The sequence below is a fragment of the Adiantum capillus-veneris genome, chromosome 9, assembly GCF_014529385.1.
Source record: "Adiantum capillus-veneris isolate H3 chromosome 9, ASM1452938v2, whole genome shotgun sequence".
In the NCBI taxonomy this organism is placed as follows: domain Eukaryota; kingdom Viridiplantae; phylum Streptophyta; class Polypodiopsida; order Polypodiales; family Pteridaceae; genus Adiantum; species Adiantum capillus-veneris.
The window spans coordinates 32,478,435-32,501,550 of NC_140939.1; the positions used below are offsets into that span (position 1 = coordinate 32,478,435).

The 23,116-nt window shown below is 47.2% G+C and overlaps 1 protein-coding gene across 1 annotated transcript in view; it reads right to left on the bottom strand.

Moving 5' to 3' along the window:
- Nucleotides 1-23,116, bottom strand: part of LOC147450306 (uncharacterized) — a 60,843-nt gene that overhangs the window by 2,499 nt on the left and 35,228 nt on the right. The gene's annotated exons all lie outside the window — the stretch shown is intronic.

The following is a 23,116-nucleotide window of genomic DNA, read 5'->3' on the forward strand; positions in this document are numbered from 1 at the left end:
ATGGGAGACATCTCATGGAGATGGCAACCATACATGGTTTGGCCATACTTGGATCTACTTTCAGAAGTCCTTGCTCGGCTGTTTAATCGGGTCATGTGTGAAGGATTACCTGAATCTTGGAAATTATCTACTATCGTACCTATTTTCAAGTCAGGGGATCCTATGATACCCGGGAACTACCGCACCATTATGGTAGGTCACACTTTGACCCGACTGTACGCATCCATTCTTGAACAAAAATTGAGTAGATGGGCAAAGAATGAGGGCATAAGAGCAACAGGACAAGCTGGATTCAGAAGGGGTTATTCTACTTTAGATCATATTCTTACGCTCAGAGCCATTATTGAGGAAGGAAGAGCAAACGGGAGAAGGATGTATTGTTGCTTTGTGGATTTTCGGAAAGCTTTTGATACACTACCAAGGGCCAGATTGATGCGCAGGATGCAAGAGCTGGGGGTCCCCAAAGAGATTATTTGGGGGATCATGGCCTTATACGGGTCAGTAACTGGTTATGTACGTACTCCAGAAGGGGATTCCGAAAATGTTCATTCCACCGTTGGAGTAAAGCAGGGATGCCCACTGTCCCCTACTTTATTTGGTATGTACATAGATGAGGTATCAGATTACATTGATAGAGAGGGTGACAGACGGGCTCAACTTGCAGGGTCATGGATCCCTTTGTTGTTGTATGCAGATGATATTGTATTGATAGCAGAATCACCAGATGGAATGCAGAGGCAGCTAGATGCATTACATAAATTCGCAGAGGATAGTGGCCTGTCGGTAAACTTGGGTAAAACCAAAGTTATGGTGTTTAACACCACACCGCAGTGGGTCAGGAGATCGGCACCTACATTTGCATATGGCCAGGATACAGTAGAGTACACAGATGCATACACATACCTTGGGGTGGTATTTGCAGGACTGAAGTTTACTCTTAAGAAAGCAGCGGATGCTAGATTATCCAGAGCCTCTGCGGCCTTGGGAGGGTTGGAGAGGATGTGTTCACAAGTGTAGTTTCAGGAACCACGAACAAAACTTTGGCTCTTTGATACTGTGGTGGCTTCGGCTATGCTTTATGGGGTCCAGATTTGGGGACCATCTGTGGATCAGGATAATTGGAAGTCAATGGAGAGACCTTTGGTATCTATGATTTCCCGAATGATTAGAGCCAAGGCCTCTGTACCACACGCGATTACCCGAGCGGAACTAGCGGCCCCTCCGATAGAAATTGAAGCTCTTACCCGATCATTGTCCTTTATACATGGTTTGTGGGATACAAATAATTGCCGATATACTAGACTGCCCTCGAATCCTCTCAACAATTAGCAATGAAAGGGGATACATCATGCTGGTATGCGCAACTGTCCTCGTGGTTTCGGAGACACGGGTTCAGTATGGAAAGATTACCCCCCTTCCAATACTCTCTTGAGGCCCCATCACTGGCAATTACACGAACGGAGATTAATAAAATCATCTGACAGGATCTTATACAGTTGGATACTAAGAGGACATGGGTAGACCCTACACAAGAATTGGGCACAAAGATGGCCGACTACAAAGAAAACTTCCTACAACTATCTGAAGATGGATTTGTGATTCGCCCGAGTTACATGGATACCCACCTGTCTCATGGTTTGAGATGTGTTGTTAGTCAGATTCGTACATCCTCACACCAGTTGGACATTGAATTTGGCAGATTTAGGGGAATCCCACCTGAGAGCAGAATTTGCAAGTTATGCGGAATGGAGCCGGAGACAGAATTACACTATATATGCCATTGCACAGTATACTATGAGATACGGGGGCATTTTCATTGCCTCTTTAAAGAAGGCTTTGGACCTCTAGATAGAATCATGCAATACCAAGATCAAAGATGCTTAGGCTTGTACCTACTGGAACTACATCGGCACAAGGATAATCTAATGAGAAGACAAAGAGCACTACAGCCTCAGAGGCCGATCACAGATTTCTTCGGATCGAGAGAAGCAGGAGTGGAAGGAGAAGCAAGAGGCCAACAGCCAGCACAAAGGAGTACCCACAGTCATACCAAAGGCACGCTAATTGACAGAGCGACTAAGCTTAGGAAATCGAGACGACCACGACCAAGATGCAAAAGCACACTTCACCCGAGAAGACTACAACAAAGGATTAGAAGCATTCTAGCCAGACACCTAGAATGCTCCTAAGAAGTTTATTTAATACTTTGTATTTAACTTTTCACATTTATTTTCACACTTTCACACTTTTCACACTTAGTACTTTAGTACTAAGGTACCCAGACATTGTAACAGATTCACCACTTTTGTATCAGTTTGGTCTCATAGGTCATTCTAGCCTTTTGAAGACGTTAATATAACATTTCATTTCATTTCTCTCTCTCTCTCTCTCTCTCTCTCTCTCTCTCTCTCTCTCTCTCTCTCTCTCTCTCTCTCTCTCTCTCTCTCTCTCTCTCTCTCTCTCTCAGGTCTCAGGCGAGCAGCCTGAGACGAGGGCGACCTCTCCTGAGACGAAGGCGAGCCTGAGGCGAGGGCGAGCAGCCTGAGACGAGGGCGAAGGCGAGCAGCCTAGACGAGGGCGAGGGCGAACAGCCTAGACGAGGGCGAGCAGCCTGAGACGAGGGCGAAGGCGAGCAGCCTAGACGAGGGCGAGGGCGAACAGCCTAGACGCGGGCGAGGGCGAACAGCCTAGACGAGGACGAGTGCGAGTAGGTCGTCTGGCAAGGGCGAGGGCGAGCAAGTCGTCTGTAGAAGGCGAGGCTGCAGCAACTTACATTGCTTTGTCACATCAACACCAGTGGCAGCTGGTGAGGGCTTGACTCAGTGCTCGCTCTGTTCCTCTCTCTCGGATGGACCAACCAGTCGAGGATGGTGATGCAAGTGGTTTCACCACCCCACAAAAAATGAAAGCGACATTCAAGCGGAGGAACAGAGATAGTATACTCTCGCCAAGCTCTCTACGGGCAGGTAAAACCGTCAGAGTCCAAGATGATTTAATGATGGAGAGGGTTCAAGTGATGATTAAATCGGAGCTCAGCTTTATGAGAGATGACATCACGAAAGAGATGTACGCAAACGCAAATAGTTATAAGAATTCTATGTATGCAGGTATGAGGAAAGAATTGGATAAAGCGATGCTTGATAAGCATGATGAGATATATCTATCTGTGAAAAGGGAGATGCAGGCTCTAATGCGGGCAGAAGTGAATGTAATGGATGTATTATGCAAAAAAAGTTGGATGAGGCAATTGCAAGCTTTGAATCTTGGAAAACCACTATGGAAAAGTGCATGAAAGAAAAGGATGCAGTGATTGAAGAGCTTAAAGGGGAACTTGCAGCTTGCAAATCTATGCCCAAAATGGAGGGGGGAAATCAGCCCTCGATGCTAAAGGAGCTCGAAGAAATTAAGGAGCAGGTGAAAACTCTACGCGAAGGGGAGGAACAAAACTCGAAAGAGGCTTCCTCATGGGCGGAGCGCCTTTTTAAAACACAGGAGAAGGTTGACGAAGCAGAAAAATGGATCGAAGGTGCAAAGAAAGGGAAGGCCCGAATGCCAGAAGCTGCACAGACTTCTACCATCATCAATATGACTATTGAGGAGGAACAGAAGAGGAGGAATAGAGCCCTCCATGTGCGTATTACTGGTATCAAAGACACCGAAAATGTAGAAGAAGAAGTAAAGGAACTCTTGCAGCGAATGGGCATCCCAAACCTATGCACACAAGTGCTTGGAGAGTAGGAAAGAAGGGAGTGGATGAGAAGGGAAACGTCAAAGAGAGAGCACTTATTTTGTGTTTCCCGACTTTGGAAACAAGGAATGAATTCCTGAAGAAGAGACCAGCACTTAAGAAAACTGGATATTTATGGGGGATGACCTTACTTTAGCACAAATAGCACATATGCAAGAGTTGATGCTAGAGATCAAAGCAGCAAGGGAGAAGGGAAAAATTGCCTTTTATAGAGGAGGGAAAGTAGTGGTTTTGGAAAGACGCACAACATGACGGTGCGAGACATATGGGACCACACTCCGGATGGCGGCATGGAATTGTAATGGATCATATAGACTGGATATGGGTGCCTTTGAGGATAGCTTCAAAGATAGAGACATTGTCTTTTACTCAGAGACACATCAGAAATCTGGACAGTTGATGCCAAGTGTGACCGGTTATTCATGGGAGACAGCTTGCCGGCCAGACACTAGATCCCAGCATGGAAGTCGAGGTTCAGGGGGGGTAGCAATCTTATTCAGGGAGGAGTTGCAGCCGTTGTTACAGATTGTCCGGAGAGATGACCAGGCGAGATACATGTGGGTGAGATTGAGAGCTGAGACGGGCAGATTCTTATACATTGCTGTGTGCTACTTTCCCCCTAGCACATCAGTCTATACCTCACCTAGAGGGCAATCCCCTTTCTCTATACTTGATGATGACATATGGGAGTTTTCTAGAGATGGAGATATCATTCTCTTGGGAGACTTTAATGCCAGGACGGCCAACTCCCAAACGGTATTTTATGATACCTCGGAGGAGGTGCTTAGAGAGATGGATATATCAGAGATGGGGCTTGAAAGACACTCACAGGACAGAGAGCACATAGAGTATGGGAGATATCTCATGGAGATGACGACTACGCATGGTTTGGCCATACTTAATGGTCTAGAGATTTTTCCTTCATCTGGGGGATTCACATGCTTTCCACACAGACATGGGGCCAGTACAGTGGACTATGTCATGACTTCACCGAGTTTCATCTCTAGTATTCAGGATCTCAGTGTGGGACCTAGACCTGTTGGAGTAGCAGTGGACCATGCTCTCCTGACTTTTTCAGTCTCTTTCCAGTATAGTGCCTTTCAGACACCATGGAAGATTGCACACACACGGTATACTTTTACACCAGAGATGGACTCAGTCTATGTAGAGGAGATTTACAGGCGGATGTGGGCAGCCGAGCCTGTACATACCGTGGAGGAGATCACTACTCTATTGACGGAGATCTTGCATGGGGCAGCAACAGAGGCATACCCACACACTCAACCAGATCAAAGAAGACGTTTTGGAAACATGCCTCAGAATAGTTGGTATGATGAGGAGTGCAGAGAGATGAGAGTTCAGATTCAGAGCAAGCTTATACTTGGAGTCATTACATATAGACAGTCTCGGATTGCTCTTCGACGTTTAGTGCGACGGAAGAAGCGGGCCTTTTTAGCCCAGATGGAACTTGATTTGTATCAACTCTTTTTGAGTCGAGATTCAGGTGAGGCCTGGCGTCTCTTCCATGAACACTCACCTCCTCCAGTGATTACTTCTCCCAAGATTTGGGGTCAGTATGCAGCATCATTATATACAGTACCTGGGCAACCACCATTACCAGACCCTCTATAGCCATGACCAGCCACTAGTACTTTCTTTACCACTGAGATGGTGAAGAACGCCATTGACAGGATGAGGACTAGGAGAGCATATGATCATGAGGGTTTGGTGGCAGAGCACTTGATACATGCTAGAGATTTACTGCCAGAGGTTCTTGCGCAGTTGTTTAACCGTGTCATGTGTGAGGGACTACCCGAGTCTTGGAGATTATCTACTATTGTACCACTCTTCAAGGCAGGGGACCCCACGGTGCCAGGGAACTACCGTACTATTATGATAGGGCACACATTGGCACGGTTGTATGCATCCATTCTTGAACAACAACTGAGTAAATGGGCAGAAAGTGAGGGCATACGAGCAACAGGGCAGGCTGGATTCAGGAGGGATTTCTCAATAGAGGCAGTTATACTAGATTGGCTCTTGAGTCCTCTAGGCAGTTAGCGATGTAGGGAGACGCATCATGTTGGTATGCGCAGATGACCTCATGATTTCAGAGGCATGGTTTCAACATGGATAGATTGCCTCCTTTTCAGTATTCCCTGGATGCACCCTCCCTGCCAGTCACACGGACGAAGATCACTAGACTCGTTCGTCAGGATCTTATACAGTTGGACACCAGGAGGGCTCATGAGCACATTAGTGGAAAAGCTAAAGATTCAGCATAGGTTTTCCTCACCCTGTCACCCCCAATGCAATGGTCTAGTCGAGAGTGCTAATGGTCAAATTGTCAAGATGTTAACGAAGTATGTGAACAAGCAGGAAGCTCAGTGGGAAGCAAATCTAGAGGAGTGTCTGTGGGCGTATAGAACGTACTATAAAGTGGCTACAAACTTCACTCCATTCGAGCTTGTCTATGGTAAGGAGGCCGTGTTGCCAGTGCATGCACAGCTAGGTGCTTTAAAGGGTCTGTGGCGTGTCAATGCCACTCAACAAGGGGTTCTACAGGATCGAATAGCCAGTTTGGAGGCTTTGCAGATGGACAGAGAGGCAGCGACAGACTACTATGTGAAGCAGAGAGAGAAGCGGGTTGCCAAATTCAATCAGAACCTGCCGGACAAGAAGATAGAGGAAGGAGACCTGGTCATAAAGTACGAAAGCTACCTGGATTTCACATTCCAAAAGAAGTTCAAGAAGAAGTGGACAGGTCCATATAAAGTGCGGAAGGCCTTTCCGAATGGGACGTATCAACTGGTCAGAGCAAATGGCAAGCTTCTTAGGAACAGGGTGAATGGTGTGCGGCTCAAACTACATTTCGAGAGGAATCTAGTGCCTGAAGTGCAGCAAATTATAGTCAAGGGGGGTGGGCAACCCACCTAGAGCATGCAGTGTCTGAAAGGAAGGAGATGAAGCTTTTGTACATAGCCTGTACATACAGTTATGGTTTTGTGAGTGCTTTTAATCGTCAGTTGGTGTGTCAGTTTTAAAGTTTTGTACATATGCTTTTGGTCGAACATAAATGTTCGACGAGGGGGCTGGGCAATGATGGTGCAGCTAAAGTTGGTCGAAGCTAGCAGGTGGTCTATGCCAAGCCAAGGCAGCAGTCGAGTGCAGTACAGAAGGCTAGGACAGGTGCTAAGGCCTTTGGCAGCCAAAGGGTAGCAGGAATGTATGCTTAAAGCGGTTTTCTAGGCCAAAGGTGCAGCAAGATAGTCCTGATGGGATGGCAGATGAAGATGTCTGGAATGCCAAGTCAAAGTTCTAGAATGTAGTGTTCAGTGTGATCTAGAAGCCGGTCCAGACGGCTAGTCAAACGGAGCCCCGGTGCTCAAGATATTGCAGTTTAAAGAAAGAGTATGTGGCAGATCCCCGACGGACACGGCAACTGGGGACAGGTGGCCCGGATTGATGTCAATATATACGCGTGTAGTGCTCGAGTTGTAGAGAATGTCTGTCTTCTCGGATCGCAAATCGGAGCTCTGGATAGCAAGTTATGACCATTAGAAGATTTTCCGAGGGCCGGGTCTGAGCCCACTTGGTTGCATTGAAGGGTGTGCCATCTGGCGTCATTTTAGCCTCGCCAAGGTTCTCGATGGCAGTGTGCATCATGGGGAATTAGCACAAATTGACGGTTCACCAATCAGGTTCCTGGTCCGCAAGATACTGCAGGTCAAAGTTGGAGGCTATCCCTTGGGCAGTGATTACAGATGCTTTTCTTGTGTTTTGTCGGCCTTATTTGATAGGCTTGGGAGAGTCAGAGTGCGGTGAGCACAGGGGGGTTCGAAGTGGGGAACCAGCTCCATCACTTGAACCTTACGGCCCCGAAATCCAATTACCGGGTGCCAGTTGGCAAACAAGACAAGGAGGGGAGAAGTTGGTTTTCCATGGAGGTTTTTTAAAAATTTTACAAGGCCTTGGAGGCCATTCAAAATGGGACTGCCCCAGGCCCTGCCACGTGGCGCCCCATTATCCCGTATGCGCATTGCGGCCGTCCGATGGCGGGGTATATGAGCATAGGCGTGGCCCTTATGTAGGTGTAAAGGGAAGTGGGCTCCTTGGGAGCTCGTTGGCTATGGCGCGAGCGCGAGCGGCGCTGCGGTGGCTGAACGCAACCCTACGGGGCAGAGAAGGTGGTTTTTGTCCGATGAGGCGGCGCCCGAGGTGACGAGCCCGCGTGTGAGACGGTTGGCAGTGATGATGACGTGGCGTCCAGCATGGGGCAGTTCCCACGGCCCATGGGGCCCCAAAAGTTTAAAGGAGAGAGAGGGGGCAATAGCGACATCGCTATTGCATCCCCCCCTCGGGTAAGAGGAAAGTCCCACAGCAAAGTAAGCGAGCCGAAGAGAGAGAGAGAGAGAGAGTCGGAGCCCGAGGGCGGACAAGTCTGTGAAGCAAAGCCAAGGCCGGCCAAAGTGAAGGCCCAGTGGACCAAAGAGCAAAAAGAAGCAAATGGGGAGTCGGATAGAGAGGAAAAATCAAGGTCAAGCTAATTGAGCAGTACAAGGCTAAACCAAAAGAGGGTAAAAGATGAAAAATAAAAAATAAAAAATGAAGAGCCTAGGGGGCAATAGCGACAGCGCTAATGCCCCCCCCCCCCCCCCCCCCCCCCCCAAGTGCAAAGAGTGAAGAAGAGAGAGATAGAGCAAAGCGGTGCCCCCTTTCCCAAAAAATGCCAATTCAAGGTGCCAGGTGGACCAATTAAATTGTAAATTCCCAAATTAAAGGCCCCTCCTATAAAAGTCAAAAAAGAATCAAATTAAGGGATTTTTGGCCTAGTTTTTGTGCCGTTTTGAAGCCTGCAAAGTGGAGCTTTTGGACAGAGGAGTGTGCCTATCAAGCCCTTTGCATTTTCCTTGTGTAAATGGCCATGGTGATGGCAGTGTGAGCCTGTATAAGTGTTTGGTGGAGTGTAATCGAGCCGTTGTTGCCTCCCTTGCTGTTGTTTCCCCTTCCCCCCTTCTCTTTCTCCTACTTTCATGTTTCTCCTCGGTGTTGGCTGTGTGGAAGTGTGTGCCCCCCCGGACCGACGGTGTTTTGAGTGAGAGAGTGAGATTGAGTGTCTGTGTGCGTGTGTAAGGGTGGAGACAGGCAGTGGTAGTAAATGTACCTTGGGTGGTGGTTTTGTGGAGCGTGAGCAGTGGTAATCGGTGGTCTACTAGTGTGAGTTGTGTGTTTGAAGGTGTTTTCCGAGAGGATAGGGGTGTTGTGGATACCCTGAGCTATAGAGAGGCCCTTGTGTTTGTGCCGGGTGTGTTCCCCCATTCCCCCTCTCCAACGTCTACATGGGTGGAGGTGATCACCAAGACGTAGAAGAAGATGGATGAACAAGAGAAGTGGATAGAAGTCGCAAAGAAAGGAAAAGGGAAGGAGGAATCAACCCCCACACCAACCATCATCACATGACACTAGAGGAGGAACAACAGAGACACTCGCGTGTTGTACATGTGAGAGTAACCGGTCTAAAAGATCAAGATAAAGTCGAGGAAGAAGTAAGGGAGCTCATGGAGTTGATGGGAATAGATAAACCAATGCACACAAAGGCATGGAGAGTCGATAAAAGGCATGGAGTCGATAAAAGAAGTGGAGGTGTGGAGAGACATCGAAGGAATGTGCTCTCATTTTGCGATTTCCCACTATCGAGGCGAAGAAAGAGTTTTTGAAGAAAAGGCCCACATTAAAGAAGACCTGCATATTCCTTGGTGATGATCTCACTCTATCACAGCTTGCCCACATGCAGGAAGTTATGCCAGAAATTAGGGCAACAAGGGAAAAAGGAAAGATAGCCATATATAGAGAAGGGAAGGTGGTCATTATGGAGCGACGCTCCACATGACGGTTGGAGACCTATGGAACAAAACTTAAAATAGCAGTGTGGAACTACAATGGGTCTCTCAAGCTTGATGTGGGTGCCTTTGAGGACAGCTTTAGAGACAGAGATATTGTGTTCTATTCAAAGACTCACCACACCCCGGGTCAGATGATGCCACGTGACTAGATACAAATGGGAGACGGCTCATCGAGTAGATGCGAGATCTGACCATGGGAATAGAGGATCCCGGGGGGGGGGGGAGGTGTGTTGGGGTAGCAATTGTTTTCAGGGAAGATTTGCAGTCGCTTGTACATATTGTTCAGAGAGACGATTGTGCCAAGTACATGTGGGTTACATTGAAGGTTGACACAAGCAGATTACTCTTTAGGATGGGGACATCATTCTGCTAGGGGACTTCAATGCTGGAACATCCAACGGCAAACCATCAGACAGTCTTTTATGATACCTCTAAGGAGATGTTGAGAGAGTTGGACACCATAGACATGGGGCTGGACAGACGCTCACAGGATAGAGAATGTTCAGAGTATGGGAGATACTTGCTAGATGGGCACCGCACATGGGTTAGCCATACTTAATGGCTTACAGAGATCCCCAGCAGCCGCCGGGTTTACTTGCTTCCCACATCGTCACGGGACTAGCACAGTGGATTATAATATGGCCACGCCGAGCTTTCTTTCTCACATTGAGGACTTCACAGTTGGACCTCGGCCCATTGGGTTAGAAGTGGACCATGCCCTTTTGACACTCGACATCTTCTTCCAGTTTACCACACCTCAGAGGACACGAGCGGGAGGTCCTACAAGATACACTTTCACGTCGAAGACGGACTCTGTTTACATGGACGGGATTTATAGACGCCTATGCACAGAGGATCCAGGGCGACCTTTGCAGGAGCTCACCCATATTCTGACAAAGACTCTACGAGATGCGGCTAGGGAGGCTTGTCCACATACACAGCCCGAGCAGAGACGCCGTTCTGGGACTATGCCCCAGAACAGTTGGTATGATGAGGAGTGCAGAGATTTGAGAGCCCGACTACAAAGAGAGGTTTCTCTGGGAGTCATCACACATAGAAAGTCGCACATTGCCATCCGGCGTTTAGTACGTCGAAAGAAGAGGGCCTTTCTGCCTAGCCTTGAGCAGGAGTTATACCAGCTATTTTTGAGACAGGATTCAGCCGAGGCTTGGCAGCTTTCTCATGAATTCTCTCCCACTCTAGCTATTACTTCTCCGAAGGTGTGGGGGCGATATGCAGCATCCCTGTATGCAGTGTCGGAGCAGCCACCTCTACTAGATCCAACTTGTTTAGAACCATATAATCTACACCCAACGACGCCACATGGTTGATAGCAGACCTCATGTTTCTTGGGGTCCCATTGCAGAGGGGCCAGCCTGCTCTCTTGGGGATTGGCTACCATTTACCAGACTTTCTAAGGAGATCCAAAGCGTCCAACTGCGGGGCATGAGGGGGCACAGAGCATGTGTCAGGATATTGCAGAGGTTATACCAACGGACTGGCTCACCCCTCTAGAGCCAACAGCTCCCCGTTGGATGGGGACCTTCACATGACTGGAGGTCTTCATTGCACTTAGGGCCTGCTCGGACATAGGATCTTGCAGGTTCTTGAAGATTCAGAGAGAGGGTCCTCTTCACAACATCATTGTTGAGGCACCAAAGGTGATTGAGTGCTGCTTTCAGAGGATTCGAGTGGTGGGCATCAACGAGAGGACTTGTGTCATAGACCCCAACCCGATCGACCTAGAGTCGGGACATTGGTGGCTCACGGCTTGGGAGAACCGCCCTTACACGACTGCAACCGGACCCAGGGGAGTGGCTTTGGCGAGACTCCTTTGCTTCTGTCGATCGCCCAAGTACCTCCTTGTCACGTGACACATCCCAACCCTATGTGTCCGTGGACAAGCTACACCATAGTAGGGTTCCCGTCAGTCAAGTCAGTTTAGATTAGCAGTGATCTGGCACTTTTGTGAGTCTATTCGTAGACCGTGCATGCCCAGTCACTTAGCATAGATGCATATCCTCCGGTTGCACACAGCATGATCATCGGAATTCCCATCAAAATCCATTAGCATCAGTTAGGGGAATTTTCCAATGCATTTAGCCTATTTTCCCTATTTTTGGTTATTTTTCACTTATTATTTTTAAGTGACTTTCCAACAAAAAAAGGTAGGGCAATTTTGCTAAGTTAATATATAAGCAAACCCAAGTTAGCACTTTCTAGCAGAAGAGGCAACAGGAGCTTCCCGCTCAACAGGCAACCCCCAGCGTTTTGGATCCCATCCTCGCCGGACAAGTTCCCATCCTCAGCGTTTTCTCAGCATCAGCCATCGCCATCAAGTTCCCCCTTCTGGCGCTTGTTTCCCCTACAGATCAGCCCCTTGCCTAGCGTTTTGCTCACCAACGATCTGCCCCAAATCAGCGTTTTTACTAACGCTAGGGAACTGCTTCAGATCAGAGTTTTTTTTGCACAATCAACTAGCGTTTTTCAGCCATATGGAAACGCAGCTTCAGCAGTGATAAAACGCAGAAATTCAGCAGTTAGAAACAGTCATTTTCAGCATATAGCAAGGTAGCAGATTCAGTCCCCATTGGTTGCAGAAGATCCTCAAGTTTAACCTCGAAAAATGCAGCCAAAACAGTCATTTTCAGCCACCGAAACAGCAGTTAGAAGACCACAGATTTCAGCCATCAAGTCGGCGTCGTCTCCACCGTCGTCGTCGTCGGCATAGTCCCATTGCATCAGCCCATTGCATACGCATTGTACACCTTTGTGCAATCAAAGTAGACCACTCTCGCCGACGAGAGTGGGGCCTTCGGAGGAGGGTTTTACAACCTCTCGGGTGTCGTATCTCTTCTCTCTCCTTCTCTCAGTCTCATTCAATTGCACGCACAATATCCACTCACTTTGTTCGTGATCATAGCACTCTCCATAAAGACGGAAGGCTCTCTCCTTCCCTAAGAACTAAAAGGAACCTTGAGCAATAAAGATCACTAATCTTGAGAAAATACAACATTCATTCCGCTGCACCTTACACTCCTTTTTCCAGTACACACCTCAGTTGGGCCTACACATACTAACAACACAGAGAGAGACTCGTCCTACGGCGGCAACTCACTGGCTGGAGGAGGGACTCATGTCTAAGTTCTTGGCAAGGTTCTAGGAGCACGCAGCGCCTGTGGGGCAGGAGACAGCAAAGGAGAGTCACCATGCTTCAGTGACTGGTTGCACATCGAGCTACTACAGTTGGGAGTTGGTTGGTATACAACTTCTTCTCGCGAGCTTGTGCTACTTGTGACCACCTGCTTGAGACCCAGTGTCACTGTCTATAGGACTGCCCCATAGCACAGCAAGTTCGGCTATGGATCCTTCGGTTGACGCCTACGCTGTCTACCACCACTCAGTACACCGGGGGGCTACAGCATGGTCCACTGTCACGTGACACATCCAACCCTGTGTCCGTGGACAAGCTACAGCATGACAAGGGTTCAGTTCAGTCAAGCTAGTCTAGAATAGGAAGTGATCTGGCACTTTTGTGAGTCTCTTTGTAGATCGTGCATGGCCGCTTAGATTAGATGCATACCTCTGGTTGCACACAACATGCACATCAGAACCCATCAGATTCCATCAGGAGCATTTTTGCAGTGCGTAGACCTATTTTCCCTATTTTTGACATTTTTCACTTATTATTTTTAAGTGACTTTTGTTGGAAAGTAGGTAGGGCAAATTTACTAAGTTTGTATAAGTAGAAACCTAGCGCTAGCACTTTCCGGTAGAAGAGGCAGCAGGAGAAGGAGCACTCGCTCAACAGGCAACTTCTCAACAGAACCCCCAAATGCCCTAGCGTTTTTGCTTCACAGCAGAAAGCTGGCGTTTTTGGACCAGATCAACCAACGTTTTTGCTCTTGCAGATCCCTGGCGATAGCAGACCAAGCAGAAGCCCCAGCATTAGCAGATTCTCCACAGCAAGACCATTTTCAGCCCTAGCGTTTTTGCATCTGCAAGACACTTCAACGTTTTTGCAGATCTTTGCGACGGAATCCCCACAAGCATCAGCGTTTTCAGTTTTCAGCATTCAGAACCCGTAGAAGAATCCCCCAAACCTTGCAGATCTCACCTTCCCGCAGCAAATCCTTGCCGCACGGCTGGATTCTGCGTAGTTTGCAGATTCAGCCTAGAAAACGCAGATTTCAACATCTGCGTTTTCAGCGCGTCGTCGTCGCATAGTTACCATCGACATCGTCACCGACATAGAGTCAGAATTCAATAGATAAAGATTTGCAGATTTCAGCCCTTAGCGTTTTCAGATTTCAACACGTCTCGTCGTCGTCGACATCGTCGGCAAGTCCAAGCATTGTAGAGATTTGTGCAATCATAGGTAGACCGCTCTCACCATAGAGAGTGGGGCCTTCGGAGGAGGGTTTGACAACTTCTTGGTGTCGTCTTCTCTTCTCTCTCTATCTCTCAGTCTCATGCACCTTCATTCACAATGTCCATTCACTTTGTTTGTATCCATTGCACTCTCTCACTAAAGGAACGGAAGGCTCTGCCTTCCATAAGTAAAAGCAACCCTTGAGCACAGTTCAGAGCACTCATCTTGAGCAAAGTTCAACATTCACTTCCGCAGCACCTTACATTCGTATCGTAGCTTTGTCAGCGTTCTGTATCACACAAGGAAAGAACCAAAAGAACCAGATTTTTTTTTTTGCTTGTTGCGGTCGCACGTAACCCAAGTCCTCTTCGGCATGTCAATTCCTAATCGTGTTTTTGAAGAGTGACAAGAAACCCAAGAAAGAAGGGCTTGTCCAGCCTCCCCTTGTGCCTATTTTCACTCATTGAGAGCGGACCGTGCACTTAGCGGCCGGCCAATCGACGTGAGGTGGGAAAAAGCAACCTTGGTGTGAGCGCAAGGCCGCCAAGGGGTGCGCCCGCGTAAAAGAGCAGAGCTCGGGTGAAGAGAAGATCCTTCTCTAACACAGATTACAAGCGAAAGAAGAACCTCAAGAACGAAAGACCATCAAGAACCCAAGACCCGCAAGAACCCAAGTTCCTTGTGAACTTAAGAACCCACGACTTCAATGGATGCTCATCACTCAAAGTGGAATGGATACTTCGCTCGGAGGTGGTGAGCATGGGAGTAGCGAAGAAGAATTGTCTTTACCACGAGGTTTTTCTGACCCTCCCCCTTCCCCATCCACGCCAAGGATTGCACCAGATCCTATGGAGGCTTGGTGCAAGACGATGATGGACATGATGACAACGTGGCACGAAGCAAGAATGGCAACCATGGAGCGTGAGCGCGAGCAATTACGCTTGGAGGCCAAAGAATTTGATCGCAAGTTCACAGAAAGAAAAACAGAATTGGATTGCAAGAACGTTGTTCATTCTTCCTCTCTCATTTCTAATGTGCAGGCAAAGATTGAAGAGATTCGGGAAAAGGAGACTGTCTTAGTCTCTTCTTCTCCCAAGCATGACACAAAGGATTTGTATGATGATTTGAATGACAAGCATGATGATTTGCATGATGATCACGATGTGATTTCTCACAAGCATGATGATTTGCATGATGATCAAGATGTGATTTCTCACGAGCATGATGATTTGCATGAAGATGATGTGATTGTTCACAAGAATGATGGTTTAGTTGATACTTTCTCTAGTGAACCTAACCTCATTGCAGATTCGATCAATCACGAAGAACCGATCTTGGCTCTCGAACCTAGGTCCAAAGAACCCCCTCAGAAAGAACCCCCTCAGGAAGAACCGTTCTTGGCCCTCGAGCCTAGGTCCAAAGAACCCTTACAGGAAGTACTATGTGTTCGAATGATTTGTCAGCACGTATTGTACGAGTGTTTCATTCGTGATCGTTTCTTGTGTTTTAGTCAGCGTCTCTATGTGATCCCTTTTCCTAGGCATGACATATTGTACGTTGAGCACGTTTCACTCATGAATGAGCACGGATGTATGCGGATTATTCATGAAAAGCTGAAAAGTATGCATTCAAGGAAGTCACATTCCATGTCTCTTCCTTGGCACGACACAGTCGTAGAAAGAGCACAAGAACGATTGAGCATCAAGCATCGGCATTTCCATTGTGAATTGCCACAGTTGATTGATTTAGATCAAAAACACAAGATTCGATCTCATTTTTTGCGTGTGTGTGATGAACGGTCTGGCACTCCGTCTACTTGTTGATCTCCATTGCATGCATAGTTTTTTCGAAGGAAGAGTTTTTTTCCAGTCACTTTACATGGAATGGGTAAGTTCATGTTTTTGTGTTGGAAGCGGTTTCAGGAATTTTCATCCTCAGAGATTCTTGAAGAAGGTAGACGCGTGACTCTAGACGAAGTTGAAGCATTGAAGGAGCCACGGATAACTTTGGGTCGCTCTCGGCGCGGCTCAAAGAAGAAGACTTTGCAAACCTTTATGAAGTTCAAGTATCGCATGACCCACGCTTCAGAGTGGGCTGGCGAAGAGTCCGTTCCAGGATCCCAGACCCTATTGGCGATCTCCCTCGACGCCATACAGTTCGGTACCAATACCTCACTTTGAAAAGGAGGGGATGTCACGTGACACATCCAACCCTGTATCCGTGGACAAGCTACAGCATGACAAGGGTTCGGTTCAGTCAAGCCAGTCTAGAATAGAAAGTGATCTGGCACTTTTGTGAGTCTGTTCGCAGATCGTGCATGTCCACTTAGATTAGATGCATATCCTCTGGTTGCACACAACCTGAACATTAGAACCCATCAGATTCCATCACGAGCATTTTTGCAGTACGTAGACCTGTTTTCCCTATTTTTGGCATTTTTCAATTATTATTTTTAAGTGACTTTTGTTGGAAAGTAGGTAGGGCAAATTTACTAAGTTTGTATAAGTAGAAACCTAGCGCTAGCGCTTTCTAGCAGAAGAGGCAGTAGGAGCACTCGCTCAACAGGTAACTTCTCAACAGAACCCCCAAATGCCCTAGCGTTTTTGCTTCACAGCAGAAAGCTGGCGTTTTTGGACCAGATCAGCCAACGTTTTTGCTCTTGCACATCCCTCGCGATAGCAAACCAAGCAGAAGCCCCAGCGTTAGCAGATTCTCACAGCAAGACCATTTTCAGCCCTAGCGTTTTTGCATCTGCAAGACACTTCAACGTTTTTGCAAATCTTCGCAATAGAATCCCCACAAGCATCAGCGTTTTCAGTTTTCAACATTCAGAACCCGTAGGAGAACCCCCCAAACCTCGCAGATCTCACCTTCTCGCAAGCAATCCTTGCCGCACGGTCAGATTCCGCGTAGTTTGCAGATTCAGCCTAGAAAACGCAGATTTCAGCATCTGCGTTTTCAGCGCGTCGTCGTCGCATCGTCGCCATCGACATCGTCACCGACATAGAGTCAGAATTCAACAGATAAAGATTTGCAGATTTCAGCCCTTAGCGTTTTCAGATTTCAACACGTCTCGTCGTCGTCTTCATCTCCAAGCACTGTAGAGAGTTGTACAATCATAAGTAGACCGCTCTCACCATAGAAAGTGGGGCCTTCGGAGGAGGGTTTGACAACTTCTTGGTGTCGTATTCTCTCCTCTCTCTATCTCTCAGTGTCATGCACCTTCATTCACAGTGTCCATTCACTTTGTTTGTATCCATTGCACTCTCTCACTAAAGGAACGGAAGGCTCTCCCTTCCGTAAGTAAAAGGAACCCTTGACCACAGTTCAGAGCACTCATCTTAAGCAAAGTTCAACATTCACTTCCGCTGGACCTTAGATTGGTATCGGAGCTTTGGCAGTGTTCTGTATCACTCAAGGAAAGAACCAAAAGAACCAGATAATTTTTTTTGCTTTGCTTGTCCAGCCTCTCCTTGTGCGCCTTTTCACTCATTTAGAGCGGACCGTGCACTTAGCGGCCGGCCAATCGACGTGAGGTGGGAAAAAGCAACCTTGGTGTGAGCGCAAGGCCGCCAAGGGGTGCGCCCGCGGAAAAGAGCAGAACTCAGGTGAAGAGAAGATCCTTCTCTAACACAGATTACAAGCGAAAGAAGAACCTCAAGAATCCAAGACCCGCAAGAACCCAAGTTCCTTGTGAACTTAACAACCCACGACTACAGTGGATGGTCATCACTCAAAGCGGAATGGATACTTCGCTCGGAGGTGGTGAGCATGGGAGTAGCGAAGAAGAATTGTCTTTACTAGGAGGTTTTTCTGACCCTCCCCCTTTCCCATCTACGCCAAGGATTGCACCAGATCCTATGCAGGCTTTGTGCAAGACGATGATGGACATGATGACAACGTGGCACGAAGCAAGAATGGCAACCATGGTGTGTGAGCCCGAGCAATTACGCTTGGAGGCCAAAGAATTTGATCGCAAGTTCACAGAAAGAAAAACAGAATTGGATCGCAAGAACGTTGTTCATTCTTCCTCTCTCATTTCTAATGTGCAGGCAAAGATTGAAGAGATTCGGGAAAAGGAGACTGTCTTAGTCTCTTCTTCTCCCAAGCATGACACACAGGATTTGCATGATGATTTGAATGACAAGCATGATGATTTGCATGATGATCACGATGTGATTTCTCACAAGCATGATGATTTGCATAATGATCAAGATGTGATTTCTCACGAGCATGATGATTTGCATGAAGATGATGTGATTGTTCACAAGAATGATGGTTTAGTTGATACTTTCTATAATGAAGCTAACCTCATTGCAGATTCGATCAATCACGAAGAACCGATCTTGGCTCTCGAGCCTAGGTCCAAAGAACCCCCTCAGAAAGAACCCCCTCAAGAAGAACCGATCCTGGCCCTCGAGCCTAAATCCAAAGAACCCTTACAAGAAGTACTATGTGTTCGAATGATTTGTCAGCACGTATTGTACGAGTGTTTCATTCATGATCGTTTCTTGTGTTTTAGTCAGCGTCTTTATGTGATCCCGTTTCCTAAGCATGACATATTGCACGTTGAGCACGTTTCACTCATAAATGAGTACGGATGTATGCGGATTATTCATGAAAAGCTGAAAAGTATGCATTCAAGGAAGTCACATTCCATGTCTCTTCCTTGGCACGACACAGTCGTAGAAAGAGCACAAGAACGATTGAGCATCAAGCATCGGCATTTCCATTGTGAATTGCCACAGTTGATTGATTTAGATCAAAAACACAAGATTCGATCTCATTTTTTGCGTGTGTGTGATGAACGGTCTGGCACTCCGTCTACTTGTTGATCTCCATTGCATGCATAGTTTTTTCGAAGGAAGAGTTTTTTTCCAGTCACTTTACATGGAATGGGTAAGTTCATGTTTTTGTGTTGGAAGCGGTTTCAGGAATTTTCATCCTCAGAGATTCTTGAAGAAGGTAGACGCGTGACTCTAGACGAAGTTGAAGCATTGAAGGAGCCACGGATAACTTTGGGTCGCTCTCGGCGCGGCTCAAAGAAGAAGACTTTGCAAACCTTTATGAAGTTCAAGTATCGCATGACCCACGCTTCAGAGTGGGCTGGCGAAGAGTCCGTTCCAGGATCCCAGACCCTATTGGCGATCTCCCTCGACGCCATACAGTTCGGTACCAGTACCTCACTTTGAAAAGGAGGGGATGTCACGTGACACATCCAACCCTGTATCCGTGGACAAGCTACAGCATGACAAGGGTTCGGTTCAGTCAAGCCAGTCTAGAATAGAAAGTGATTTGGCACTTTTGTGAGTCTGTTCGCAGATCGTGCATGTCCACTTAGATTAGATGCATATCCTCTGGTTGCACACAACCTGAACATTAGAACCCATCAGATTCCATCAGGAGCATTTTTGCAGTGCGTAGACCTATTTTTGACATTTTTCACTTATTATTTTTTAAGTGACTTTTGTTGGAAAGTAGGTAGGGCAAATTTACTAAGTTTGTATAAGTAGAAACCTAGCGCTAGCACTTTCTTGCAGAAGAGGCAACAGGAGCGCTCGCTCAACAGGCAACTTCTCAGCAGAACCCCGAGATGCCCTAGCGTTTTTACTTCACAGCAGAAAGCTGGCGTTTTTGGACCAGATCAGCCAACGTTTTTGCTCTTGCAGATCCCTCGCGATAGCAGACCAAGCAGAAGCCCCAGCGTTAGCAGATTCTCCCAGCAAGACCATTTTCAGCCCTAGGGTTTTTGCATCTGCAAGACACTTCAGCGTTTTTGCAAATCTTTGCGACGGAATCCCCACAAGCATCAGCGTTTTCAGTTTTCAGCATTCAAAACCCGTAGAAGAACCCCCCAATCCTTGCAAATCTTACCTTCCCGCAGCAAATCCTTGCCGCACGGTCAGATTCCGCGTAGTTTGCAAATTCAGCCTAGAAAACGCAGATTTCAGCATCTGCGTTTTCAGCGCGTCGTCGTCGCATCGTCGCCATCGACATCGTCACCGACAGAGTCAAAATTCAACAGATAAAAATTTGCAGATTTCAGCCCTTAGCGTTTTCAGATTTCAACACGTCTCGTTGTTCGTCTTCATCGTCGGCAAGTCCAAGCATTGTAGAGATTTATACAATCATAAGTAGACCGCTCTCACCATAGAGAGTGGGGCCTTCGAAGGAGGGTTTGACAACTTCTTGGTGTCGTATTCTCTTCTCTCTTTATCTCTCAGTCTCATGCACCTTCATTCACAGTGTCCATTCACTTTGTTTGTATCCATTGCACTCTCTCACTAAAGGAACGGAAGGCTCTCCCTTCCGTAAGTAAAAGGAACCCTTGAGCACAGTTCAGAGCACTCATCTTGAGCAAATTTCAACATTCACTTCCGCTGCACCTTAAATCCACACCCGCTACACCTTACATCCACACTCAAGGGCCCTGCACTCAATTTTGAGATGGATTCAGTGAGCAAGATGATAGTGATCCAGGAGGGCCGTCCTACATTTCAGCTTGCCACAGAGCTTATCCTTTAGGAGTGGAGCAGTGAGAGAGAGTGGTGTTGGGAGCTCATTTGCGGCCTGACACTGTGGTTCATTTCACGACGATGTTTTCACATCTTCGAGGCTCGCTCTATTCCTCCAGCGGAGACCGTTCGCAACATCTGGCTGGAGCTAGTCCATACACTCAAGAGGCCGGTTTGAGAGATTCCGACCACATGAGGAAAAAATATCACGAGGGGAAAAAAATATCACAAGACTGGGGAATAATATTCCCAACTTGCAGGAGCACAAATGGCCATGGAAAAAAGCATAAAACCCGAGCTAAGCATCGCGAGACACGACACGACATGAGAAAGCAACCTCACACTGGCCGGGCACAGCCACAAAACAGCCCTCACTCCCTAATCTGCTCTTGGGAAATACCGGAGCTACCACCGGACAGGAAAATGAACTTTGACACCCCCTCTCAAATCCTGGACAGGAAACGAGTCCAAGGAGCTGGAGTGAGCAATCTGCAATTGTCAAGAGAAAGTTTCGTGGACGAGGATATCTGCTACAGAATTTTGAGGTTGAATAGTACCTAGCCAATATACCATCCAACCGCTACCCCCGAAAGACGTCCGAGAAGTATAATGCTGTCCGCTGAAAGTAAATCCAGTTCTATCAAGAATCTCCTGAAGCCAACAGACTCACAAGTCGCACAACCAACATTTGTAGAAAGAAAGTACTGTTGCTGACCGCTCTAAGAGTATGCATGAAAACTCAAGGTAAAAGGCATAAAAGATTGGTATCCGGATCATTTTCCAACTCTAAAGTACTCCACCCTCGAGAAAAGAGTCGGAAATCTGCACCTCCAGTCATATACCACCTGCCATAAACTCCAAGCTACTACGGAAGTCCAAGGAAAACGACAACCGAGGCTACTAAGGAACTATATGTCTGATGACAAAGAACCAAAGAACTGCACCAACCACCATATACAATGATGAACTTCCAACTGTAATTGTAGAAACTTCATCGGAACTGAGAGTGAAACTGTAACTGATCTTCAACTGTCTAGAACACCACCCGAGAGAATATCACCCCTCTCAGAGTGAATCAAGAATAAACATGTACTAGAAAGAGGAAACACATCAATACTGAGACTACATCTAACACGGCAAGATCAAGAGAAGATCCTGCTCCCCATAGTTTATTTCGGACGCGTCCGGTCGGACAGCCGTACGGGTACGAGTACGGAAAGAGTACGGAAAGGGTTTTCGTACGGCCAAGCAACGCAAGAAAAAAAAGGCCCAAATTTTTTTCCAAGTCACTTATTTGGCCGCGCGAACAATTTCGCTTCTCTGTATTGTGTTTGCAGCTCTCTGCATACAATATGCAGGCATTGCAGAGACTTACGGTAGGTGAGATTTGACGGGAAACCCATCCTCTTGAGTCTCGGGTCTTGCCCTCTCTTGCTCACCTTGGTCCTGCATCTTCTCCCGCACCCACGAAGCCTAAACCATCGTGTGGCGTGACGTTTTCTCGCGAGAGCCAAGACAGTGGAGTGGACACAACGCAGAATCCAAATGGGCCGAACCAAGCGTCCCGAGTGGCAATACATGCAGCAAGTGAAGTGCCTCCCATAAGGAAAATGGACTTGCAAATGTAATTACTGTGGGCATTCATGGGATGGTGGTCCTTCGCATATCCGTACACATATTTTGGGCATTGCTGGCCATGGTGTGGGAGGCTCATGTGATGAGGCCCCAGCCAATGTTGTAGAGATTGTTAGAAGATTGCATGCAGATGCAAGGTCGGTGGGAGAAGACAGAGCTGCTTTTTTGTGGATGCATTGGTCAATGATTTGGAAGGAGACGCCTTTCAAGCTCAAGGAGGTGCTTCAATGAGTACGCATGCTAAGGGAACGACCAATGTCAGTGGCTTTTCCAAGTCCAATGTGGGGTCCTCAAGCAAGAAGAAGGTTGCTCAAGTGCATTTAGCTTGTAAACACGGAAGCAAGCAGACCAAGCCTTGCGCAGGTCTTTTTATGCTGAAGATGTTCCTTCATGGAAAGTAAGGAGTCCTTATTTTTTGCAGATGGTGAAAGCTATTGAACAAGCACGTCCTTCGTATGTTCCCCCTTCTTATCATGCTTTGCGCACCACAGAAATGAATGAAGAGGTCAAATGCGTACAGATTGAGATCATGGGTGTGCACGAGAAATGGAAAAGATAAAGATGCTCTTTTGTGTGTGATGGATGGTCTGAAACTAGGCGCAAGCCTATCATTAACTTTCTTGCATGCTCTAGTCATGGGTTATCAGAATTCATTGCTAAGCATCTCAAAATGGTTATCAAAGAGGTTGGCCCAGCAAATGTTGTGCAAGTATGCATGGGCAATGCAACCAATTGTATTGGTGCTTAGGAGATGATTGAAAGGGAATGGAAATACAATTTTTTTATCAGATGTGCTTGCCATTGCTTGGACCTTTCATTTGAGGACATTGGGCAGATTGGTTGGGTTTCAAAAGTGCTTGAGGATGCAACAAAGATTGTCACATTTGTGACAAGAAAGTCTATTGTGTTGGCATTGTTTCGGCAACTTAGCAAGGAGGACTTG